General features: G+C 42.2%; 1 protein-coding gene across 1 annotated transcript in view; it reads right to left on the bottom strand.

The window, feature by feature from the left end:
* The window catches only part of LOC119646429 (segmentation protein cap'n'collar), a 332,005-nt gene extending 308,492 nt beyond the window's left edge, over positions 1-23,513 (bottom strand). The window contains exon 1 of the mRNA XM_038046878.1: positions 23,066-23,513. The gene's annotated coding sequence lies outside the window, so the exon portion shown is untranslated. The remainder of the gene's footprint in view (positions 1-23,065) is intronic.
* Positions 23,514-24,444: the final 931 nt, after the last annotated feature.

The raw sequence follows: 24,444 nt of genomic DNA, 5'->3' as shown, positions 1-24,444 counted from the left end.
TTTGCAAATCATTATCGTTATCTCAACAAAAAGTTAGATTTATTCTTTTTTTGTTCAGATTTTTTCAAACCCATGTGAAACGTGTTGACGCAAATATCTTTATTATTTAATGAGTGTTTACAACAACTATTTTCTATCTTTCAATGAGTCACTTATCCAACAACGATTGCTTGCATAAAACTGAAGAATGTTGAACGTCTACTCGCGTTACTTCCAGCCATGAATTATTGCTTTGCTACTAACCTATCTTTAGAAAACAAACTACCAGTTTTATTTCATTTCACATGAAACCAGTTATTTAGATTCTTCACATATGTACGTATTGTGGTTATGCTTTTTTTATTTCTTGTTTTATTCTGAGAAATCCCCAGAATTGTTGACAATTAATTATAAACATGGATAAAAGATAATCTAATGGAAGATGTGGTAAATTCGTGATTAGAAGCAAGTATGAATGCCCTAGTCCTCCGCTGGGGGCCAACCCTTTTCAGTCGCAACTTAGAAAAGAAGTTAATCTGTTGAAGCAAGGTCTGGTGAATAAAATGACCAACATAGAGATGATTACAATATGTTTCTTTTTATTAATAAAGGGGATGGGATATAGCCTCTTTCCTAAGGGCCTAAGTTCATCCCTCCAAATCTAACTTCAAAATGAAAATATTGGCCAATGATACTAGTGTATCAAAGGCGGCTCTATCTATGAAGTGGCAGAGGAATCTCACCTGTGTCTGGAGGAACTTGCATTTCTCAACGTTTAGGACTAAACCAGCCTCAAGGAGACGTTGAAAAATGCACTCGAGATGGGCTAAGTGCTCAGACTCTGAGGAAGAAGCGACCAAAACATCATCCAAATATACGAAACAGAAGTCGAGGTTTCGCAGGACCGAGTGGATGAACCTTTGAAAGGTTTGCGCCGCATTGCACAACCCGAAAGTCATCCGGCTGAACTCGAAGAGTCCAAAGGGTGTGCATATTGCCGTCTTCGGAATGTCTTCTGGTGCTACAGGGATTTGGTGATAAGCCTTCGTTAAATCCAAGGTCGAAAAGATGCGGCAGTTTGCGAGATGACGCGCAAAGTCGTGGATGAGTGGAATAGGATATCGGTCTGGAACAGTTTGCGCGTTTAGCCTTCTGTGATCCCCACAGGGCCGTCATTCGCCATTTGGCCTAGGGACCATATGGAGGGGGGAAAACCAACAGCTGTCCGAATGTCTGCAGATACCCTGTTGCATAAGTTGTTCAAACTCTTTCCGTGCAATGGCCAGCTTCTGGGGTGGTAGTGGACGCACCTTCGAGAAGATAGAGGAACCAGTAGTGTTAATGTGTTGCTGCACACTGTGCTTCACTGGTTTAGAGAGACTACACTCGGTAGTAATCTGGCTGAACTTTTGGAGGAGTACCCGAACACGAGAGTCGGTAATGTCCTCTAAAAGTACGGAAAGATTGTTACTTGGGTGAGATGCGATTTGACCCGACGAATTAAGGTTGGTCGTGGGATCTATAAGGCACTTGTTTTGCAAGTCCACCAGCATTTCATAGTCATACAAGAAGTCTGCGCCTAGTATGGGGAAGCTGACATCCGCCAGAATGAATCGCCACGAAAACGTCCTAGGCAAGCCAAGACACGTCCACTTGCCTATACCCGTATGTGTTAATTCGGGAGGAATTTGTTGCCGCCAGTTTTAATGATTGAGGAAATAGTCGATGGTGCCAGGATGCAGGAAGGACCGAAACCTCCGCACCAGTATCTACGAAATAACTGCGCCTGCTGAGGGGATCATAAATTGTTAGGCGACGTGGCGCTGCGTTATGGGTGGCCATTGCCAGAACCCCCCGTGGACGTAGTTTTTTGAGGTAGGCGCGGGGAGAGCATTTCTTTCAGCTCGAGATCGGGGGACAGAAAAAGGCTGTCTCCTTATCCAGGCTGAAGCCCGTTTGTGCCCCAAATCAACGTCGCGTTCGCTTCGCCGTATGACGGGGAACGCAGTTTCGAGTTCGGTCGCTGAAACCCCTAGGCTTTATCTAGGGGCGGAGTGATGTGACGAAATTTATTTCGAATGTTGTTAGTTCGATTGACAGTGGCCACCACCGGTGTTTTCCGTGACGGAGCAGGCCTTGATTTAGTAAAAAATAACTGAATTAAAAAAATGAATTTAGTGACAATTGATTTGTGATTCAAGTATCATCGTCATCAACGGCGCAACAACCAGTATCCGGTCTAGGCCTGCTTTAATAAAGAACTCCAGATATCCCGGTTTTGCGCCGAGGTCCACCAATTCGATATCCCTAAAAGCTGTCTGGCAGGGTCTGCCTCGTCTTTTTTTTCTACCATAGATATTGCCCTTATAGACTTTCCGGGCTAGATCATCCTCATCCATGCGGATTAAGTGACCCGCCCACCGCAGCCTGTTGAGCCGGATTTTATCCGCAGCCGGACGGTCATGGTATCGCCCATAGATTTCGTCGTTATGTAGGCTACGGAATCGTCCATCCTCATGTAGGGGGCCAAAAATTCTTTGCAGGATTCTTCTCTCGAACGCGGCCAAGAGTTGGAATGAAGTATGAAAAGGATTACAAGTTGTGAAGTTTTTGTTAGCATTATATTTTAAATTATGAAATAAAAAGCTTCCTTTCTCCCTCACCGGAGTCATGTTTGAAAACAACAAAACAACTGAATCAGAAAAAAAAAACAAACAAAGCGTTGGCTTCGTTTGCAGTGTAGGCTATTGAAGCCGTCGTGATTCAAGGATGCCAATATCTCAGGCAATGACAGTGGGTGGTGCAAACACCGGATTTTCTGAAACCGATGTGAATAACGTTCCCTAACAAACGGAAAACCAACTTTTTTTTTGGACTTGGGACTGTCACGATAGCAGTAATTCTTCCCAACGTGCTAGTGGGCGAATGTGTAAGTCACTTCAGTTTCTTATCAAATTCAGTATGTAAAAGAAAAAGAAAATTGGATGGAACTAAGAATTATCCAAGCACTAGAGAACGATAAAGATATCCCTTAACCAAACTCTAATAACTAAGCTAACCGAAAAATTGAATTGTCATAAAGAAGTTCAGAAAACTCTATAAACATTACAAGATCCGTTAAATGATCCTGGGGATGCCTTTGTGGCGAAAGGGATTTGCCAAGTTAGCCTCAAAAGAATTGATTACCAAACAATATACTCGGGTTACACTTTACCGTTACAAATCTGCAATCGTGAGCTGCTTGTCCAAATATAGTTTCAATGCAGATACTAGACATTGGCTTTGCCTTTGAGGTTGTCTAGCGACTAGAGTCCTTTCGCACAATTGATACCTCCAAACGGCTCTCACGGTGAACGATAAGACTGGACTAGGTTCCCTTTTCCTTTTCCAGTTGCACATTTTCACGTTTGCTAGCCGGTCGGGTTCGCTCCTTTTCTCTACGTACGCTAAGTCAGGATAGAACAGATCATATTTGAAGAAATTTTTTACTGTGTTAAGCCATAACTGCTTCTTAGGTCATTTAAGTCCCCAATGTTACCATCAGCTCTAATGACATTACCGTACCTTCAAAAGCGTTTCTCTGGTCGGCCGCGGATGCATGGTCGTCATGGATGTTTTTATTCATCTCCGTGTTGTTTTACTCTCGCTCAACTATAATATTAATAAAACTGAAGTACATTCTCATTGTGAGTCAAATAGGGGAGAAACCAATTGGGAAAAGTGACCATGTGGATGCCTTATACTCCAGGAGAGACAGGAGAACTACCTACAAGGATTGTCTGATAGTCGAGAGTAAACAAATTAAGTGAAGAAACTCACTCCCAAAACTAACTAAGTCTACATTCAATTAACTGGGCCATAAAATGGAAATCAGCGAATGGCGCACGTAGATACCCTAGGATCATATAATTTTCAGATTCGCCTTTGCTTTGACACCACTGAGAAAGTAGAACGATTGCCAGTCAACTGTAGGATCTTCGGGATTGAAACTACAGTCATGTTCACAGACGCATCAGTGATGTCATGGATGACAAAACTGGTTCAAATGCCGGGGTAACTCTCTTTCAACATTACTCATTGAGCTGGAGTTGCCATTTACATCTACAGCACAAGTTGAAGCAGGTAGACGTTGTGTGGCCCGATGCATCGAGTGGGCGTTCGTGTTCGAGCGCAGTCAATCGCTCCCGAACCAATCCTGCAACTCATGACAATATATAGGCATCCATCGTCTTCGTATCTTGCATTGAAGGATCAACCCGATGCACAGGATGTTCAGTTCTGGATGGTGTCACCGTCAATCGCGTGCACGCTGGAGGGTCAAAAGATCCTGAATATCCCGACGGAAAAGCGAGTAAAAGCAGACGTTGGTCGTGTGGCCGGTGATGTTTACGAGTATATCCTCTTAAAATCGAAAGCGGCCAAAGAAAAGAAGTGAAAGATAATTTCCCCACTTGAGCAAAACAAAGCAACATTTTCAAGGAGGAAAAGATTATGTAATTAAAAAGAAAAGCCACGAAATGGAAATTAGAATATCGCGACAACGGCAAAAAGGACAATAAAATTGGCAATGTAAAGGAAAAAAAATTCTGAAAATAAACATTAAGGACTCCTTTAAGTGTTGGCAGAACTCAAAGATGGACAAAATTCCAGCTCAACCCTTGGATTTATTCACAATCTATGCATAGAAAAAAATCCCGCGCATAGGAAACGAATTCCTTGTTGGGAATCTGAGAACAAAGTAAGGATGAAACATTAAGGACGGAATGGCACAGCTTAGGCCAACTGCCTCCATATTTCATCAAAGTATAAACCAACAAGAATGAATATTAAGCTCTTCAAACAATTCAATAAAGTGAATGCCGGCAATACTTTCAATACGTATCTGCCCGTAGATCCAGAGACTTCTGAAGGGCAACGGGACAAGACGCTAATCCTTAAGATCAATACAAGAAACGAGAAGTTCTCAAGCTGTGCTACCAAAAAAAGGATAGGCAACTTTACTCTACAAGGTGGGATGGGAAATGAACCAGAGGAATACTTGACAACCAAATGTGAGTAGAGTCCAGCCGGGAAGGAATTTGAGAAACTGTTACCTCTCTCCTCGGCACAACAAAATGCTCGGCTAAAGGTCTAATCTAGATGTAGTCGCGAGGTTTTCAAATCACTTCTATGGCAATTTTTCCACGATCGGTCGGCGGATGTTCTCACTTCCGATAGGATCATAGCGTGTTACACTACTGGTCAAACGCAACATCTTAATTATCGCGAGGCGTAGTTCATTGTCTTTTATATTCTTCGGCAAATACCTAGAACCATAGGGAGTGACAAGGCGTGAAGCAATTTCATAACGCAGTTCACCATTGGCTGCTAGCATTGATCCAAGGTATTTACATTATTCAGATTTGGGCAGGTCACTGCGGCTGATAGTGACAGTGCCTGTTTCATTAGGATTGATGGTTAAAGATTCTGTTTCATCCATTTTTTAACAAGTTGCCCTGGATGTTTGATATACCGTGTGACACGACCCTCATAACATGAACAAAGAGGAGACGCGAGGCGGCTTTGATATGCCCGGCAAACTTCGAACTTTATTTTTCGGATCATGGTAGAGCAATTTAACCCAGCGCACTAGTTCTTCAGTTCGTCTAAGATGAGTTCGTGAACACTCTGTTGGACTATTTTTCTTTTTCAATATTGAAACGATGGTGCTTTCTTGCCAGTCAGATAGTGTTCTACCACAGTGTTGGGACCCAGCTCTCCGCTTTCCAGAATTTAGATGCGATGTTATCAGATCCTGTTGTTTTCACTGATTTAGTTCGTTTGATTGCTTCCTCGACTTTAGTAGCGTTGACAGGTAAAGTGTTGGCAGTCTTTTTGAAAATGGAGGATGGGCAATCTATTAGAAATATTCTATTTGAAATATTCCTGCTAGCCGGTAAGCAAAGTGCCGTTTTTGTCATTAACGAAACAAAAGTGTTCGATATCTTGTGTACGCTGTTGTTAGTTTTTGATAAGTCGATCGTCCCGAGCGTCCAGTTTATCTCAACGATCTTTGCAATGGACCGCTAGCGTATCAGTGATCGCTTTCTATGCTTCTTGTAAATTTGCTAATTAGCCAGTGTTTTATCGACGAGAAAGTTACCGTAGAGGCGTCTTTTGTCACGGACCTTCAATTTGACATCACTATTCCAACGCCAAGTATCCCGGTTGATGAACTGCTTACAAGTCTCGGTTACCCGGTGAGTTGAATAGGCGGCTTTTTGGATCATTGGATCACATTTTTAGGTTTATTCCACAATTCTTCGATGTTCGTAATGGTTGGCAATCGAGCGATACTAAACACCCGCTTTACAGCTCTGCCAAGGACGAGTAATAGATGGCGACGCCGGTTGAAAAACGGGACACGGCCCAGTCGAGGAGGATTTCACAGAAAGAGAGGAGGTGCTTATTCTTTATTCTCTGTAAACTTATAATATTTAGTAAACCAGCCAAATGAATAAGTGATAAAACCTATGTCAATCTTGTTGAATCATTTCTGTTTGCAATAAAGTAGAAATTTGTCTACACTACATTCGCCATTGAACTTGGAGACCAAATGAAAGGGATGATTGGGAAACCAGTAGTGTTGATGTAGTGCTGAATATCAAGCTTGACTGACGAAGAGATACTGCATTCGGTAATAATGTTGCGATATTTTTGGGTTAGTGCATAGATATGTGGATTGACAAAGTCCTCAAAAATGATGGAAAGTGTATTGTTATTTGCACTAGTTGAAATTTTCTCTAACAACCTCATAGCGGCCGCGGCTGCGTGACGGGAGCAGAATTTAATTTGCCTTTTTCGGGATTCGTTGGATCAAATAATGCATTCCATAATGTGCAATTACTTTAAATTTTCTTTTTTTAAATCTTATTATTTATGATCTACATTCTTTATCAGATTCCCCTTTTAAGAATTGTTAGGATTATTTGCATTATCGATGGATGTAACCGCACTAGCATTTTGAAATTTTTGCTTGAGTACGGATACCATGCATTCTTTAATTTGAGGACTTCCTTCTTTTCTCCTCCTTGACGTCGCAAACACTCCATACTAGGAAAATCTTCGAAATAATAGCCTGAGGATGTCAATGAAGGAAAAGAAACTCAGGGGCCGCACCTCATTAAAAATTTAAGGCAGATGAAATAATGATTGAGGCTGTTATCCGTCATGGAATTTCGCCCTTCGATCGCAGCACTCCGGTCCGGAGACCCACGCTCCACGCGCGCGGTGGAGTCGTTTTTTTATTTTCCAGGTTAAGCTCGCGTTCTGGCTTATCTCGTTAGGCCGTCGCGAATTCCCTAGTTCGTTGAGTTATTTTTAAATCCGGTGCGGATCCACGCATCGGTATAGACATGTTGATTTAGTAAAAATGACACATGAGGGATGGAAGCGCTCAAAGCACACCCCCCACATTCCCGAGCCTGGCCAGCAGAGTGGCGTGCAAGGATGTGTCAACCGAGCACTTTGATGGAGCTTCGGTATTTGCGGGCAGACCTTCACGTTCACTTAGCCAATTTCTTCAAGGTGTTGGGGTAGCTCTTCTCTCTAGGTCGTCTTCGGTCAGGATGGTTGTTTCACCACCCTAATTAATCCACAAGAGTTCATCACCCTCTGAGAGGTTGTAGCGCCAATCAATTACAATATATAAGCATATCCGCCAGTAGCCCATAGTGATACAAGAAGTCTGCGCCTAATATGACGGATGTCAGCCAAAAAAAGTACCACGAAATGGTCCGACACAAACCAAGACTCATGTCTACCTGCCTGCAGTCGTCAGTTGCCATGGGAGTGGAGTTTGCTGCCGATAATTTCAGCTACTGGGGGGATAGCTTGTTGGATCTGGAGACGAAGATGACCGACCCGCCTTCGCCGTGTCTACCAGAAAAAATGCGGCTACTAAGTGGACACACTGTAAGGCGACGTGTTACTGCGATTCTGATAGACATCGCTGTTCCCCAGTGAACTTAGTTTTTTGGGGTCGCGAGACACGTGCATAGCCTGGTATATTTAGTGACCTGATCTGCGAACTTACTATGGTACCAAGACACGCTGAAGTGCATGGCTACCCGAACGTCCATCTCTCGGCGTGGATGTCGAACGAGCTTAACCGCCTTCTCGAACCCAAAGCATTCACCGCCACCGTCATCCTGATCACATTGGCGCGGTTAATTGCCGTGCCATATGGAACAGCCGTCGCCATCCTAGAATGACCTGCATTTTCTACGTCAGTTGCAGATACCACAAGAACTTCAGTAGCTCTGAGCTATCCTTGTCTCCACCCAGTTGCTTCATCTTCCAAAGTTCTGCAGTGAGATTTTTTCTTTTGTTTTCTCACAAAATTATGGCGTACCAATACGTTCCTTACTCTGTTTTACCGGTGGTTTGAGGCCCGTTTCACACGTATGGAGTACCATTCGGTCCGGCTCGTTTTCGGTTCTGTTTAAGTCACTACCGACAAGTGAAAGTAAAATCTATTCGTGTCGTGGGAGTATTCGGTGCTATACGGTTTTAATTAGGTACTGAATAGACATCGAATCGAAACCGAAACACTGTTTCATACTTGTCGGAAGCGACCGAAACTGAACCGAAAAAGGATTGAATCGAATAAAACCGTATACGTGTGAAAAGAGCGTGATTCTCAAGACAACAATTAACGGCCGATGTTAAAGTGCGATGGTCTCATAGGGAACTGCTTTGCAGTCAATGTAAAATACTTTATTGTTTTTATTGTGATAGGATGTTGAAACTTTGAAAGAAGGATATTGAAGGTATTAAATAGGAAGGAAAAGCAAAAAAATAGTGCATAAGGCAAAACGAGGGTAACAATGCTCATGCTGCGAAGCCACAGATACTGTGGGGTAGCTGGGTTTTCGAAATCTGCTCGAGGAAAAATAGCTGAAGATCAAAATCTATGCGACTACTTCATCATCTGAATACGTATACATACATAGATATTCGGAATATGTCCCTAGAACTCTCACTCAAATTAGAGGAAGCGAGTAATCAAAAAAGTCTCTGGGGTAATTTGCAGATCAATTGCCCAGAAAATATAATTATTTTTTGTAGCGGCTATTCATGTACAGTAGAGATAAAATTTTGTGAGACTTTTTTTGTTAAATGATATGAAGGATATAGGTAACTCGCTGACACAGTAGTATGAGGGTAGATACCCTTAACCACTCTTCTGGGGCAGCCGAACGTTCGCAGTCAATTTTGAATATCTTTTCGTTTTAATTCGAAGCTCTATGTTGGCAATTGTAAATAGTTGGAGCCAACCCTCTCAGTCTACTTTCAGTTCAACGAAAGACCTAGCTCTCGACACTTCTGAACCGAACCAAATATCGGTGGTTCAAACGAAATGTATGTATGCAATTTAGTTAAAGCTTGGGTAGCTCTCTATTTTACTACACTGAAATATTTAGCTTAATTATTATCGAAGTTTATTTATTTCATCTTTATTTGAAGTTTAGCGTTAATTTCTGGTTCGGTAGTGAGCTTTGAACACCAACAGAATATAGGTATAAAAGAAAACCAACAAATCCGCAATTCGGATTAACAAGTACACAAAAAAGATTATTGAATGTTAACAGCGCATACGAGTACGTACATATGCATGTGCTATCTAAATAGGTGAATCAGCTATCCATGAAATTACTTACTCAAACATTTTGGTTTATTTGCGGATACTAAGCAAATTGAGTTCCACAGTCACTTGCAATCCTTTAGTTTTGATGTTTTGATGTATCTAATCAAACACTTAGTTGTCCCATGGAATCCCTGTAACTACTGCAGTTTACTAAACACAGTTTATCTTTGAAACAATTTTGAAAACTGGTTGTTGGACTACTTCTAACCATCAAAACTGAAGTCCACCGCTATAAGTAGCCTTCCGGACCTAGGAATCCCCATTTCACGATACCAATTCATTATGTCTTATTGGTTAACAAATTCAGGTGGTGCGGTTGCGGAGTCTTCCGCGGTTCCTACTTCACACCCATTTTCAATAACAATTTTTAATCGGCGGTTGAAACGCGGAAAAACGCGGACGCATCCGCTCAGCCTCAACCACCATCGTAACCGCGCAATTTTTCTTATTTGCCTAAAATCTGATGAAATTGGGCTCGTCGAATAAAGTCCGTCTTCTGTTAGCGAAGAAGCGAAGTTTATCTAAAATTTAAATATCCAAGAGATATTTTCGGATAGTATCTGCTAACAAGTGTTTGGCGGATTAGCGGCTAATTCCGGGAAAACTACTTCTTTCTAGATTTTTATTTCATATTGGGTATAAATAGCATCATAAAGTGCTTGATGGTGAGTAGTTGGCTTTACACTATCCCTTGCTGTATTTTTACAGATTATTTTATAACCTTTTGAGCACGTAAGCTAACTTGGGCTCGGTGGATTGTGATATAAAATCGATTGAACTGCAAATGTGACCCCGGCATACAGCGAAACTGAAAACACATTTGAAGTAATTTATTTACATTTTATGGTAATTTGGTTTGGTTATTTAAACTTGTTTATGTACTACATAAATATGTGGATCCATACATTGATGTCTATCTTTTGGTAGTTTTTTTCCCTACATTAAGATGACAATTTTTTAATTGATGTCCATATTTTTTTTGGGAGAATACCCACCTAGGCTTCTGCCAATTTTGTTTTTTGAAGCTAAGGGAAGACACCTCGATTTATGGTGATTTCTGCATCCATATTAATATGTATTATCAATATTTGAGTGAGAAGTAAATTGAGGGCTTATTTATGGAGCTATAAAAATAACCCAAGTTTGTTGCATTGTGGGCATATTCTCGCACTAGGCATAAATAAGCAGCTGAAATAATAGGTAAATGTTCCCATCTATGCGCATACGTAACGCATACACGAACATACAACAGAGAGTTTCCAATAGCAGGGAAAGCCATGTATTATATTGAATGGAAAATTTTTCCGCTTATATTCTCAAATCGTGATACTGCCATTGAAACATTGCGACTAATAATTGCTCAAACAATTATCGTGTAATTAATAAAACATTTCAAATAAATTATTAGAGTACACATTGTGTTTTTATGTTTACATGCAGTAGGTAAAACAAATAACTGCACACCCTGTATACTTGTTGTAACGACGGAGTTTATTGAAAATAAAGATACATTAGAGACAAAGGGTTGGAATTGCAAAACGAGCAAAATATATGAAAATGTCGAAAATGGCAATAAAAAATATTGGAAATCAGAAGTTCCCCGTTTCAGATATGAAAGCTTTTGTGTTTTTTATAATGGCCCGGAGACTCCTAGTCTCCGGGTGTACGACCGTTTCATTTGTACGGAGCTCACAGTGTACACAGCTGGACAAAATAATATAATAATAGGTGTGAGCATTTTTGTTCGCAAAAAAGCTCGATTTTCATATTTTTCTTTATTTATCTTTACTGGCGCAGCAACCTGCTTCCGGTCTAGGCCTGTCTTAATAAAAAAAACTCCAACCATCTTGGTTTTTGCTGAGTTCCAAGAATTCGATGTTCCTAGTAGCTGCCTGCGTCCTGGTCCACGCCGTCGCTCCATATGTGGCAACGTCTGCAACTGCTTTTTTTCTACCATTGATATTGCCCCTGTAGACTTTCTGGACTGGCTTATCTTCACCAATACGGATTAAGTAGCTCGCCCGCCATAGCCAATTCAATCTAATTTTATCCACAATCTAACGTAGGGTACCTGTAGGGTGCCACAAAAATTCTTCGGAGCTCTCGAACATGGCTAAGAGTTTGCGATTTTCTTGATCAAAATCCCTTCCTTAGTGTTTTTATTTAAATTTCCATGTACCAAATTTCCTCCAGTGTCATAGTAATTATTGAGTACCCTTTCATTGCTTCTCGACATTTACCTACCTTGTCATGGTGAGGGAGCTCAGTAAGGAAGATATTCCAGGAACCTCTCGTTTCCTGAACCTGAAGCCAAGCGGTAATCAAAACCCCAAGTCAAGGTGTGGCTACCGTGCCGAGGGCTGAACGATCACAGGGGATAAGATGTGGCCGTAAACGATGAACTCTGGGTACCAGGCGACTCGCAGTTCCAACTAGCCTTGCCTCGGTAAAAAGAGGCTCTGCCGAGATCGACTTAATTAAAAATAAACAAGTCGGAATACCGTAAGCTCGCGCTTCGGGTATAAAGGTTTTGTGTTCATCTTATCTAAGAAATTTCAACGCACATTTTTCTGTCCGTATGCAGCTGCAAAACTACGAGACATACGTACATATTACAGCCGTAGATGGTACGCTCACCCTAAACAAACAAACTGCCTATTTCCGAATATTGTACATTTATATGCACGTATATAAATTGATCGTACCCATATTTCCGATTTACTTCTTATATCTATCTGAATTAGGCACTACCCGGAAAGTCCATTAGCACGCATATATTATATGCCTACATACACACATGTCTCGTTGGAATAATTGATATTTATATTCAAATTATTAAAAAACTAAAATAAAATAATCCTTTTCCACCCAATTCATACGAACTTACTTCGTTGTGGTATTGATGAATTGATATGTGATGATGACGTCATGCAGGTTGCAGAGTGCACGAAATTCACAAAAAATTGTAAAGTTTTACCCCCTATAACTTTGTTAATAGTAGTTTGACTGTCTTCAAACTTGACCAAATTGTGCATTATGTTCTTCAGTATACGCACGCCAAATTTTGTAATTCTGGTATGAACATAAGGGGGGTGCCGGGTAAATTTCTAAAATGTGGAAATATACTATTATTAACTTTATTTGTGCAGATATCGGAACCGGATATATTTTGAGGCCTAGATTTCATAGAAATGCACCAGCGTGATTTTTTTCAGATTTTTCGGTTGGATAGGTTCTGAGAACGAGACCTGTTACACTTTTTGGGGGTCATATTTTGAGCCCTCACTCCCCTATGTTTCACCCAATATCAAATATTGAACCAGTTTCGAAAAGTACTAATTGAGACCTTTCATTTGATATCCCACATGGCTACATTCTGTGAAAAAAAAATTTGGACCCTACATTCACATGTATGGGGAGCCCCCCTTAAACTTAACGCAAAATAGCATCAGTTGCTGCATGTAAAGGGAACGGCAGATCACATACTCCTACCAATTTTTGTGACAATCGGTCGAGCCGTTTCTGAATAAATCGGCTGTGACAGACAGACAGACGGACAGACAGCCAGACAGACAGACGGACAGACAGACATCGAATCGATTCTAATAAGGTTTTGTTTCACACAAAACCTTAAAAAACCAAAACCTTTTAAAAAACTACAATTAAACCTCGTGATCGTGACGATCCAACCCCGAGTGAACGGGCAACCCTAAACTCATCCATGGAGAACTTGAGGCTAGACTCAGATAGCTAAGGGGAAACCGAAGCGGCAGCGGTTCTCGGACGATCCCAACTCTTCGACACCGAAGGCAGCAAAGAGGGCTTGGCCGGCAACGGCTAGGCCTTCATTTGCAACCAAGGCTATCGAAGTTGATGGATGTGTCTTGTATGGCGACTCTAATCCATCCCGTTACGATACTGACCAGTGCGAACAGCTGTAAGGCCTGCATCCTCGCAAGGCTGGTACAACTTGGTACGCAGAATAACCTCAACACTTCAACCTGGATGCTACTAGGCAGCAAAATAGGAGAAAGAGCCGATAGTTTGGGAACTGTTCTCACTATCGGCGTTCCCGAACCCGATGTTAAGAAGGTTCGGGATAAATCGGGCTGCCGGCCCTACTACGGGCTAGGGATGAAGATGAAGACTGGCTAAACTTCCGGAACTTACAGCGTGAATATAAGAGGCTCGTCAAACCTTCGAAACAAGACTCTTTTAGAGCTACTGTGAGGAATCGGTGAAAAAGAGACTTCCAGGTTGTGCAGGGTCCTTAATAAGGATGAGTCGGCCAAGTTGGACCCTCTTAAGAAACCGGATGGTACTTTCACGAACTCCAGGATTGAGTCTATACAGACTCTCTTGGAAGTACATCACCCGGGAGAACAGGTCTCAGAAGTGGGAAGAAGAGAATTGGCGGTTTCTGCAAACCCTTCAACATGAAGCTGGTGCAAGGAGAATTGGGACACTGCGAGAGCGGTTGTTACCAATGAAAAAGCAAGATCTGCTATACTATTATTTGAACACTTCAAAGCCCTTGGTATGGATGGCATCTACCCAGCGATGCTAAAGGAGGGTATAGAGCACTTAGAGCAAATACAGGGTGCGGCAGCATAACTTCCTTTTTTCAAAACTCAATAAAAACTGTTGTATTCATCGGAAAATATTTATTTATTTTTTATAATGTAGGTACATGTCTAAAGTTTTTATTTACATTGTTTTGAAGATCAAATCTGTTAGGTGACGTCCCCCATTCTCCATACATTGCGTAAACCGATTTCTGGCGTTTGTCATGACCCTTGTTAGCATAGCAGGTGTTATGTTGGCAATTTCTTCTTGGATGTTGGTCTTCAAATCTTGTAGGGTTCTTGGACGGTTCACATAAACACGGGATTTCAAAAAACCCCATTGAAAAAAATCATAAGGGGACAGATCGGGAGAGCGTGCCGGCCATTCCAAATCGCCTCTAATTGAGATAAGGCGCTCTGGAAAGTGTTCCCTCAAAACAGCCATCGATGCTCTTGAAGTGTGTGCTGTTGCACCGTGTTGTTGGAACCAAGTGTCCCCCAAATCCAAATTTTCTAGCCGTGGAAAAAAAAATTCTATCGCATGTTTACATACCGGTCCAAATTCACTGTCACTGTAACCTTATTTTCCTCAAAAAAACAGGGACCAATAATTCTAGCTGAGGAAATTGCACACCACACTGTGACTTTGGGTGAATGCAAAGGCTTTTGATGAAATTCTCGAGGGTTGGTGTTAGCCCAGTAGCGCATGTTTTATTTGTTAACCGACCCACACAAATGAAAATGGGCTTCATCGTTAAAAAAAACAATAGCACCCTCGGGAACGACATCAAGAAGAAGCTCACACGCGTTCATCCGAGAATTGAAGTCACGTTCTGAAAGTTCCTGCACTATCGCCATCTTATAGGGATGAAAATGAAGAATTCTTCTCACAGAACGATCGGATAGTCCAAGGGCAGATGCGTGTTTGCGCGCAGAATGCCGTGGTGATCGCAACATTGACGCTCTCACTGCTTCAATGTTCTCAGGTGATCTAACGGGCCGAGGGACTCCAGTTCTTCCTTTTGTCGCACTTGCAGTTTGTCTGAATATAGTGACTCATGTAACAATTGATTTGCACGCTGTGTTACAATAACCGAACATCCGCTTGAAAAGTAAACCTCAACGGCAAAGGCACGCTCCTCACTATTCCAACGCATGATGGCGACTGAACCGTGTCGGGACAAAACTTTACAGTATCACTCTCTTGAACGAGACCACTAGCGCTCCGCTATGACATCAATTAACTGAGTGGCGCGCATTTTAAAAAAGGAAGTTATGCTGCCGCACCCTGTATATATATTTTTCGAGGATATCTTACTCTGGGCTACGTGCCTTCTCTTGGCAGAAGGTGAAGGTAGTCTTCATACCAAAGCCTTGGAAAGATGAACTATTGTAATCTAAAGAACTTCAGGCAAATCAGCCGAACATCATTTTCGCTGAAATGTCTGGAGAGACTGGTGAAGCGTCATATTCGTGAAAAGGCGCTAAAGTCGCACCCCCTAAATGAAAACCAACACGCTTACCAGCGTGGAAAGTCCTGTGAGTCTGCTTTTCATTCTTTGGTTGCAAAGATAGAGGATGCAACTCGGAAGGGTGAGTACCCGATGGAAGTGTTCGTGGACATTGAAGGGGCTTTAGACTGTGTGCCGTTCCAAAAGCTTTGTGATCCCGCCAGAGAACATTGTGTTGACGAAACTCTAATAAAGTGGATCTACGCTATACTAAAGCAAAGATTGTTGTGTGCTGAAGTGGGTGTTGATCGCTACCTAACAACCGAAGTGACGAAAGGTTGCCCTCAAGGAGTCTGCTGATCAAGTCACTACTATGCAAACTGCAAAATCTGCCAATACACGTTCAAGCCTATGCGGATGACGTGGCTGTGCTGGCTGTTGGTCGAGATCTCGGTATGGTATGTAGAAATACACCACGCGCCGTTGATTTGATTGACAGTTGGTGTCTCAGGCATGGACATTCAGTAAATCCAAATAAAACCACAATGGTATTATTTACAAAAAGGAGGAAACTGAATGGTCTTTACCTTACAGAGATGAGGGGCACAACTCTTCAATTCTCCAAAGAAGTGAAATATCTGGGAGTTATCCTAAAGAAGAAGCTTCTTTGGAACAAACATGTAGAGGTAAAGATGAAACGAACTCTCACAAGCCTCAGGTAGTAATGTTTCGGCCGATGTTCGCTTAGGCATACGTAGTGTAGTGGGTTAAGATGAAACAGAAGATGGATTTGTTTATTCAGAGTACTGCAATTAGAGCAGCTCATAGACTTATGCGATTAGATGTATGGGAAAATAATGGGCGTGGGGGCACAAAGCATTGGAAGAGTAATTGGGAGAACTAAATCTAGTTTTCGCAATGCCATCCGATTCTCAGATCCTCATACATCTGTTTGGTAGGAGATATGATGTTATCTTGAAACGGAGAGAAAACTGGGACGAACCAGAAAAATGCATGTCAGGATATACTGATGTCTTCTACACCGATGGCTCAAAGACAGAAAATGATTCTGGAGCAGTGGGCTTTTTCTTTGGGACAATACGCAACGGTCTTTCAGGCTGAAGTGATCACTTCAAACATCGTTCAAGAATGTTCTGTTTCTAGATTCAGTACGGTGTATTTACTCTGGGTACCTGGTCATTGTGGTGTATAGGGAAATGAAATCCCGGATGCCTTAGCAAAAGCTTCAACTTTCCCCATGCCCGGACCGGAACCAGCAATAGGGGTGTCCTTCTTGTCAGAGCCAAACAAACATACTGCAAAGTTTATCCTGTCGGAAAGTAGGAAGACTTGCAGAAGCATTGTGGGCATTCTGACTGGTCATAATTAACTAGCTGGGCATATTTTCAGAATAGGAATTATCCAAGATGATACGTGTCCATCCTGTAATGAGGAAGCGGAACCCACGGAACATTTTCTATGTGAGTGCCCTGCTTACGGGCGCATCAGACATTCGATTTTCGCTTTGCCTCTCCCTCACCTCAAACACACACACATGGACAAGTATCGGTTCCTTAAACCATTGAAGGGGACGTGCAGCCCTCGGCATCTTCATCTGAAGCGTAGACAAGATGCCACATTTCCCAAATAAATTAGCAGCATTGTAAAGCGGCGACGGCAGTTATCAGTCGTCGGTTCAATAGCTGCAAGACATTTAGATACCTCATACAAGAACCGTGGGTTGTTGGTGGGGCAGTCAGGGGCCTAAACTTCCAACATGCTGACCTGTTGTATGCCAATGGAAGTGGTCGATCCCGCTCCTGCATGGTAGTCTCAAAAGACTTCCAGGCTAATATGATTAACGACCTATATGATGGCGACTCCACATCGGCTAAACTAGCCGTCAAAAGTCAACAGAAAGATAAAGACATACTATGGTGCTCTGCATATTTCCCCTGTGACGCTGAAGAAGTTCCGAGTGGAACATTCATCAGAGCTATCCAATATGGGCATGGGGGTAATAGCAGGATGTGATGTCAACGCTCACCATATATGACATCACGGTAGTATCCCCTGACATCGCGGCTCTGGGCGGAGAGTGGAGACTATCAGACGATATCATACTCTCGGATCACATGCAGGCATGGATCCACCTTCACCCACTCCATTTCGGAATCCGTGGAAGACAGATTGGGCGACGTATAAAACAGAATTGAGGTTCCGAGTCACGATCCCTGGGAAGCGCATCAAACCCATTGCTGGAATTGAGAATGCAACCCAGAAGATCATAACTAGCATAAAAGAAGCTTTCGAAGAAAGCTGACCCCTCAAGATGTCAAAGAAGGGTAAAACACCATGGTGGAACCCGGATTTGTCACAACAGAGGAGAACAACAAGGATGCTCCTCAATCATGCGCTGAAGTGTGATTCAGGCGCTAGCTGGAATCGCTTTAAATAGGAACCGATGGCTTGAAAGAAGAGCATAAGGTCAGCTAAGAAGACATGATGGAGACGCTTTTGCGAAGAGACTTACTCTCTTGAGGCAACCACAAAGCTGAAGCGGATTCTGGTTAAAGAACGTAGCCAGAAGCCGGGTTATTTACATTTACAGAACGGGAAGTACACAAAAAGCGATAAGGAAACGGCAAACCATTTGCTTGAAGTGCACTTTGCAGGCACCATTCCTGCACCAGTAATAGAGGGAATGGATGGGTCTACATATTCGGAATATATATCGTGCATGCCTAGCACATGCTTCTATTCCAATTAGGTGGCGTTATGTGAAGGTGTTATTTATTCCAAAACCAGGGAAACCCACCTACACAGATGCAAAAATTTTCCGATCGGTCAGTATAACGTCCTTTCTACTAAAAGGACTAGAAAGACTAGCAGATCGGTTCATAAGAAATATACACACTCCTAAGTGGTCATTTCACCATAGGCAACACGCCTACCAGAAAGGCAATTCCACGGACACAGCACTCCATGAACTCATGGAAAAAATTGAAAAGGCGATGTCCGAAAAAGGATACGCCTTAGGCGCATTCATGGACATCGAAGGTGCCTTCAATTATGCCTCATTCGCTGTAATTTGTGACAGCATGGAATCGAGCCGCTGTTGGATCCTCCATATGCTAGAGTGGAGAAAAATCGACATATTGGTCGGCGATAAGTCTATTGAGGCAGGAAGTCTTAGGGGTTACCCTCAGGGAAGGGGTTTTCTCTCAGCGGTTATGGCTCTTGGTAATGGATATCCTGCTGCGGCTCCTGGAGGCCAGAAAGTTATCGCGCAACTATTTGCGGACGACCGTAGCCGTAATAATTATCGGCAAGTGCAACTCTGCATGAAATCCATAGTTGGTGCCTCCATAATGGACTCACGGTGAACGCTAGGAAGACTGGACTAGTTATGTTCACTAGGAACCTCAGGTGGGGCAGCTATACACTACCCGCCTTAGCAGGGGCGGAAATCCAGCTGTCACAAACAGTCAAGTGTTTAGGAGTACATTTCGACTTCAAGTTAACGTAGAAGCAACATATCCAGGAACAATATCAGAAATCCTGCAGATTGCTCCTAGTCCTCTTGATTGATCCAATACCACAGATTCTGTTAAAACGAACCCATAGCTCTTGAACCAGAAATATATAAGGACAGCCCTGCAACTTTGTCAGCTTTGCCGCCAGCAAATAGGAAGAAGCTTTGGCATGCTGCAGGTTGATTTGATTAACTTTTATGTTTGTAACCATAAGTGCAGTCTAATATGAAAACCGCCTCTAACTGAAAAGTCTGCCGCGTTCAGTGTGAATCTCACCGGGGTTACCAGCTTGTCCTCACCTTCCACCGAAAGTTCCGATTTCTCTGGATGTCGCCACACTCGGTGGTGTAGCAACGTCCATGTCCTCATTCCCAAGAAACTTCGCCTTCTTTCGCAGTGCCTTCCGTTGTCGTCGGCTAGAAGCCCTCCCAGGATCACCGAGTCCGGGCTGCATGGATCTATTTTCACATACCGGCGTTAGACTAGTTGCGTCCACATTACCAGCTTCCTTTTCTTCCGCTTTTCCGGGTAACCAAGTAATAAGTCTGGTTATGATTAAATCGAAGTTTGATTTTGTTTGATTATATGTATGCCTGGGTCTGGAAGGACTGTCAGCAGCACATCAGTTAAGGAATTCCCAGTAATACAGTAAATGTCTTCGATTTTCTCCAAGCTATCTTTGCTGCTACTTCCGATATGTGTTGCTCTCGGAGGTATTAAACGGAAATTTATGCCTTTCCTCCTGAATTGGGTCCAGGTGATATTTTATGCGCCATCTGAATAGATGGTGTTCGGATAGCTGAGTGGTTAGAGCACAAGGATGTCGTACGGAAAGTCGCAGTTCAAATCTCGCTGGCGGCAGTGGGATTTGTATCGTGATTTGACATCGGATACCAGTCGACTCAGCTGTGAATGAGTACCTGAGTCAAACCAGGGTAATATTCTCGGGCGAGCGCAATGCTGACTACATTGCCTCCTACAGTGTACCGTTACGGTCTTGAATGACGTGCTCTAACACACTTCAAGGCCCTGATCCAATATGAATTGTTGTGCCAACGATTATTAATATTATTATCTGAATAGACTGTGTTTTTGAGTTCTCACAGTTGATTGTTGTCACCGACCAAGTTAATTGCGTTGTCCCAAAAAAATGTGCAAAGTTCTTTAGAGGCTATATCACCAGGTGCATGCGGCAAGTTCGAGAGGTACAGAATGGTTGGTTCCAATATGCGCTATCGGTTAAGTGAATATGGGATTGGCGAAGTGGTGTATTGCCATTTATTCAGACAGATTAATGCCGCCAGATACCAGAATACTAAGTTGGATGACAAATTTGCAAAGGCTTGGGTCATTGCGAGGGCTGGGGTTTCAATACGAGCTCGTCGATTTGAAGGATAAATACATTAGGATTTACCATACAGCCACAAAGATATACGATCACAAATACCTCTTTTCCTCAATCAAGTTTTTTTCGAAATGATCTTGACAGCTCGGTTGCCTTGTAATCCACGGGTTGAGTGGAATGCTTACGACGTTGTATCTTGACGAATTTCCTTTATCCGAAGGTATTTACTCTTAATTTCCTTATTTTTCAAGCTTCAACCTTCTTTTCACGGTATCCTTTCATGATATAGTCCCCTAATTAGATTTTTCCCAAAATTTGCCGCAATTACTTGATTGTTATCATAAAAAAGATTGGCAAGGCTAATTTTTGTCTCATACGTGCCCTTGGATTTCGCTCAAGGCTTCCGAGTTGTTTCTCGGTGTTGCGAAGATGGTCAATGTGATGCATTTTGGAAATTTCGGGATTAGAAAATTCATTAGAAAAGGGAACGAGCAGAAACCAGTTGAAGGGAATGAATACCGGTCTCAAAGGAACATGTAGAGAAAATTTTAGCATAACTTGGTCCTCGAAATGTCAACGTAGGGATTGGGCTCCAGGAAAACCGGGTCCCAACGCCATCTAAGGATGATTCCGATGAGGATGTAGTTTGCCGCGAATCCCCCATCCCTCCCCAGGCGAACCGTGATTTTTTCAATTTATAATCCCGACATATAGGTAATGTTTTGTGGTTTGTCCTGTCAGTGGCTGAAGTTTATGTTTCGGCGCAAGTCACAATTCCGCCCAGGACTTAAAAGCATGATTTTTTTCGTAGTTACGTAAGAGGGGCTGAACTGAAGGACTACCCCACATTCCCGAGTCTGGCTTGGATAACAACGAGATATTTCAGTTGAGTTCCACTAACTGCTTGCGATATACGAGTTTGAGATAGTTCTGCTCTTGTTGTCGAATGGACTTAGGTCCTAGAGATCGTTCGATTTTCTTGTCATATGATCATTAGTCATCAGATTTTCCCAAAATTTGCCCAAATTTCTTCACCATTCTGTACGAAAATTTCGTGGGAGGCCAACCTAATTATCGGACACCGAGGTCTCAAGTAATTAAGCGTCGCATCTACCCAAAATCCACATATATAAGCATGAGCAAATATATAAGATAAGAGCAAATTGATAGTTACCCCTCGTGGTGTTAATGATAACGCGAAGCAAAACAAAAACCGCAATGTAAAGATATTTTAGTCTCTGTTTGAACTACAAACGCCGGGTATTTTCAGAGGTTTTCGATAACTAGTATTCACTTGTGAGATCTTCAAGAAAAATGTAAAATCAACAAAATTTGTGAAGTGAACTATAGAAGAATTATAAGAAAAAATTATTTTACAGATCGGGGGAGGACATTTTTGGACCCACGTTGGGCGCTATTACGAGAAAGAAAAATGTGACGCTCAGATTTGGTGTAAAATGAATTTGAAAGGGGGGGGGGGGGGGTATGTAGGGAAACAGGGACGTTAAGATAACTGGATGCAAGGATTTTGTAAGAGAAATTTGTACAAACTGGCAGGCCGTTTGTTGTATGAAAACTGAAGGTGGCATTGAGAAATTGCGAACCCAGGGGAAAAATAATCATCAACTCTCCCTTATTGGTCACCGTGAAAGTTTAACGAGTCAGACAAAATCGGTGATATATTTAGAAACTATAATACTTATTGGTACTATAACAGTTATGAAGGTTATATTTTCCCAATAAATGCCCAATTAAGATGTTATCAAAGTTCACCTTGGAATTCAGCCCTTTTATCACATGAAGCTTTTCTGACTCTTCTGGACTGGGCTGACTCCCTTTGGTCCCTAGTAATGAAATCTTCCCTAGTCCCGGCTGGCTCTCAAAAGCCTACCAGAAGACTTTTGGAGGACGTTCTTGGCAATTTAGTTCCGCAAATTTTTTTGTGAATCGAATTTGATTTGATTCTGAGAAAAGTAATTTAATTTTATTTTCGTTAAAACTCAATAAATACAAAGAAAGATGCTTCATAGTAGCAAATATTTGTGTTCGAAATCGAATTGCGCGCTTCCCCCCAATGTTTATTTACACGTGGGAGCGTTAGATGCGCACAAAGAAAAAAACATGAAATTTTGTAATTCTAGAACCATTATTGCTGATAAGATACACTTGACTGTGTGGACGCATTAGCGCTTTACCTATACCTTGACATGTTTGATATGTCGCTTTACAGTATGAATAGATAATCGCTGAAAATATTGAAAACACTCTGGCCATGGGAAGCAGTAAACGAGGCAATTTCATCAATTCCATTATCACAAGAACGAACTGGGCTTTAACGACGGACGCCTTCGTTCGTGAGACAGCCATTAAGGCATACATTCAAATCGGCTGGCTGATAGTAGTGGCGATGACCCAACGGTCAAAATGACAATTTCCAGCGGAAAATCGGTTTCTAATAAACATTTACATACTAATAGGATCTGTGATATATGGAAGCTTACCTTACTCTCGAAATTTTGACCGTTAAAAGGAAAACTTGAAAGAAAAGTCGGAAAATCACCCCGAAAGCTCCTGGCAAGCTCTCGCTGGGGCAGTTTAAGTCTATATTCGCGTTGTTTTCCCGCTTGCAGGCAGTTTTCCACCGCTTCGTTAGGGCACACGCGCTCACTTTCACTGTGACGTAGTATCCAACTATTCGCGCTGATGGCACACACTCCCAGCACAGTCGCTCGGCAACAACAACTACACACACTCAACGTTTAGCGCGAAAACGGCAGACGTAATATGGAGTCCGAAGTGTCAACACAAACAATAGAGGTTGGCAAGGATTCGCCACAGGCGCATCAAAGCACACAAGGGTTCCGGATCCGGAAGTTAGTTGAAGGGTCAGAACTGTTTCCGCAGTTTTCCTTATACACGTATCGTCGTATTCGTCTAGCAACACACGCAGCGGCTGGCACAATTGCTGGAAAAACTTTGACTGTAAACGATATGGCCTTGTCACTACTCGTATGCCATCGGCCGATCGAGCCCGTGCTAATAGTATTATCAGTGGTTAACAACTTGGCACCGGACGCGCATTTGATGTAGTCATTATATTAGTACGCTATATAGAATGTCGGTTGTAAGTATTGTTAATGAGTTTTGCCTGTTTCGTTCCAGAAAGAATGCAGAAAATAGAGTAGAGATTGCAGTCGAGGTCTAGAGAATGCATCTACAAAAAATTATCTCCCTCGCCCCTTCATTTGAGAAATATGGGCCAAGTGAAGACATTTTTGGCAATCTATTGCTTTATCAGTAACATGCTATCACTCACCGAACTCTGCGCTGAAATTGAATCAATTGACATTTATTTCCGGAAAGGTGATTTTCAGGCAAACGTTTTGTCATCACAGATGGAAATCTCACTATGAATATTTAAAACAAGGAGCAATGACCGTACTTGGACATTTTACATTGTTCGTCAGCAAATCATTTGTAGCCTCCGCGACTTAGCGACAATCCTAAAAAGGAATACATTTTCAAACCTGCAATATTCTCCCCTTTTCTTCCATTTTAAGATCCCTTACCTTTCTCAACTTCCATTTAAATTTTAACAAAAAATCAATCATTTCATTTTACCAAAACTTGCCACCTATTACCTTTCTCAAAAATCTCTGTAACTCATTTATACACACAAATATTTATATACAAATGCCCAGAAGAGAGCATTTACCTGACCAGATTCCATATTTCGAAATGCAGGCCTAACGATTGATCTGGTGGAGGCGAATGAAAACGCATTTTGCACGAAATTAGTGGGATGGAGACCGGCTGATTGATTGACAGCAAAACAGCTGAACCGAGGAATTGATGATTTGTAGATGGAAGGAAGAGGTAG

This window comes from Hermetia illucens, chromosome 1 (genome assembly GCF_905115235.1).
Source record: "Hermetia illucens chromosome 1, iHerIll2.2.curated.20191125, whole genome shotgun sequence".
Lineage (NCBI taxonomy): Eukaryota > Metazoa > Arthropoda > Insecta > Diptera > Stratiomyidae > Hermetia > Hermetia illucens.
Note: the sequence above shows the minus strand (reverse complement) of the source record. Positions and strands in the feature narration are given on the sequence as shown.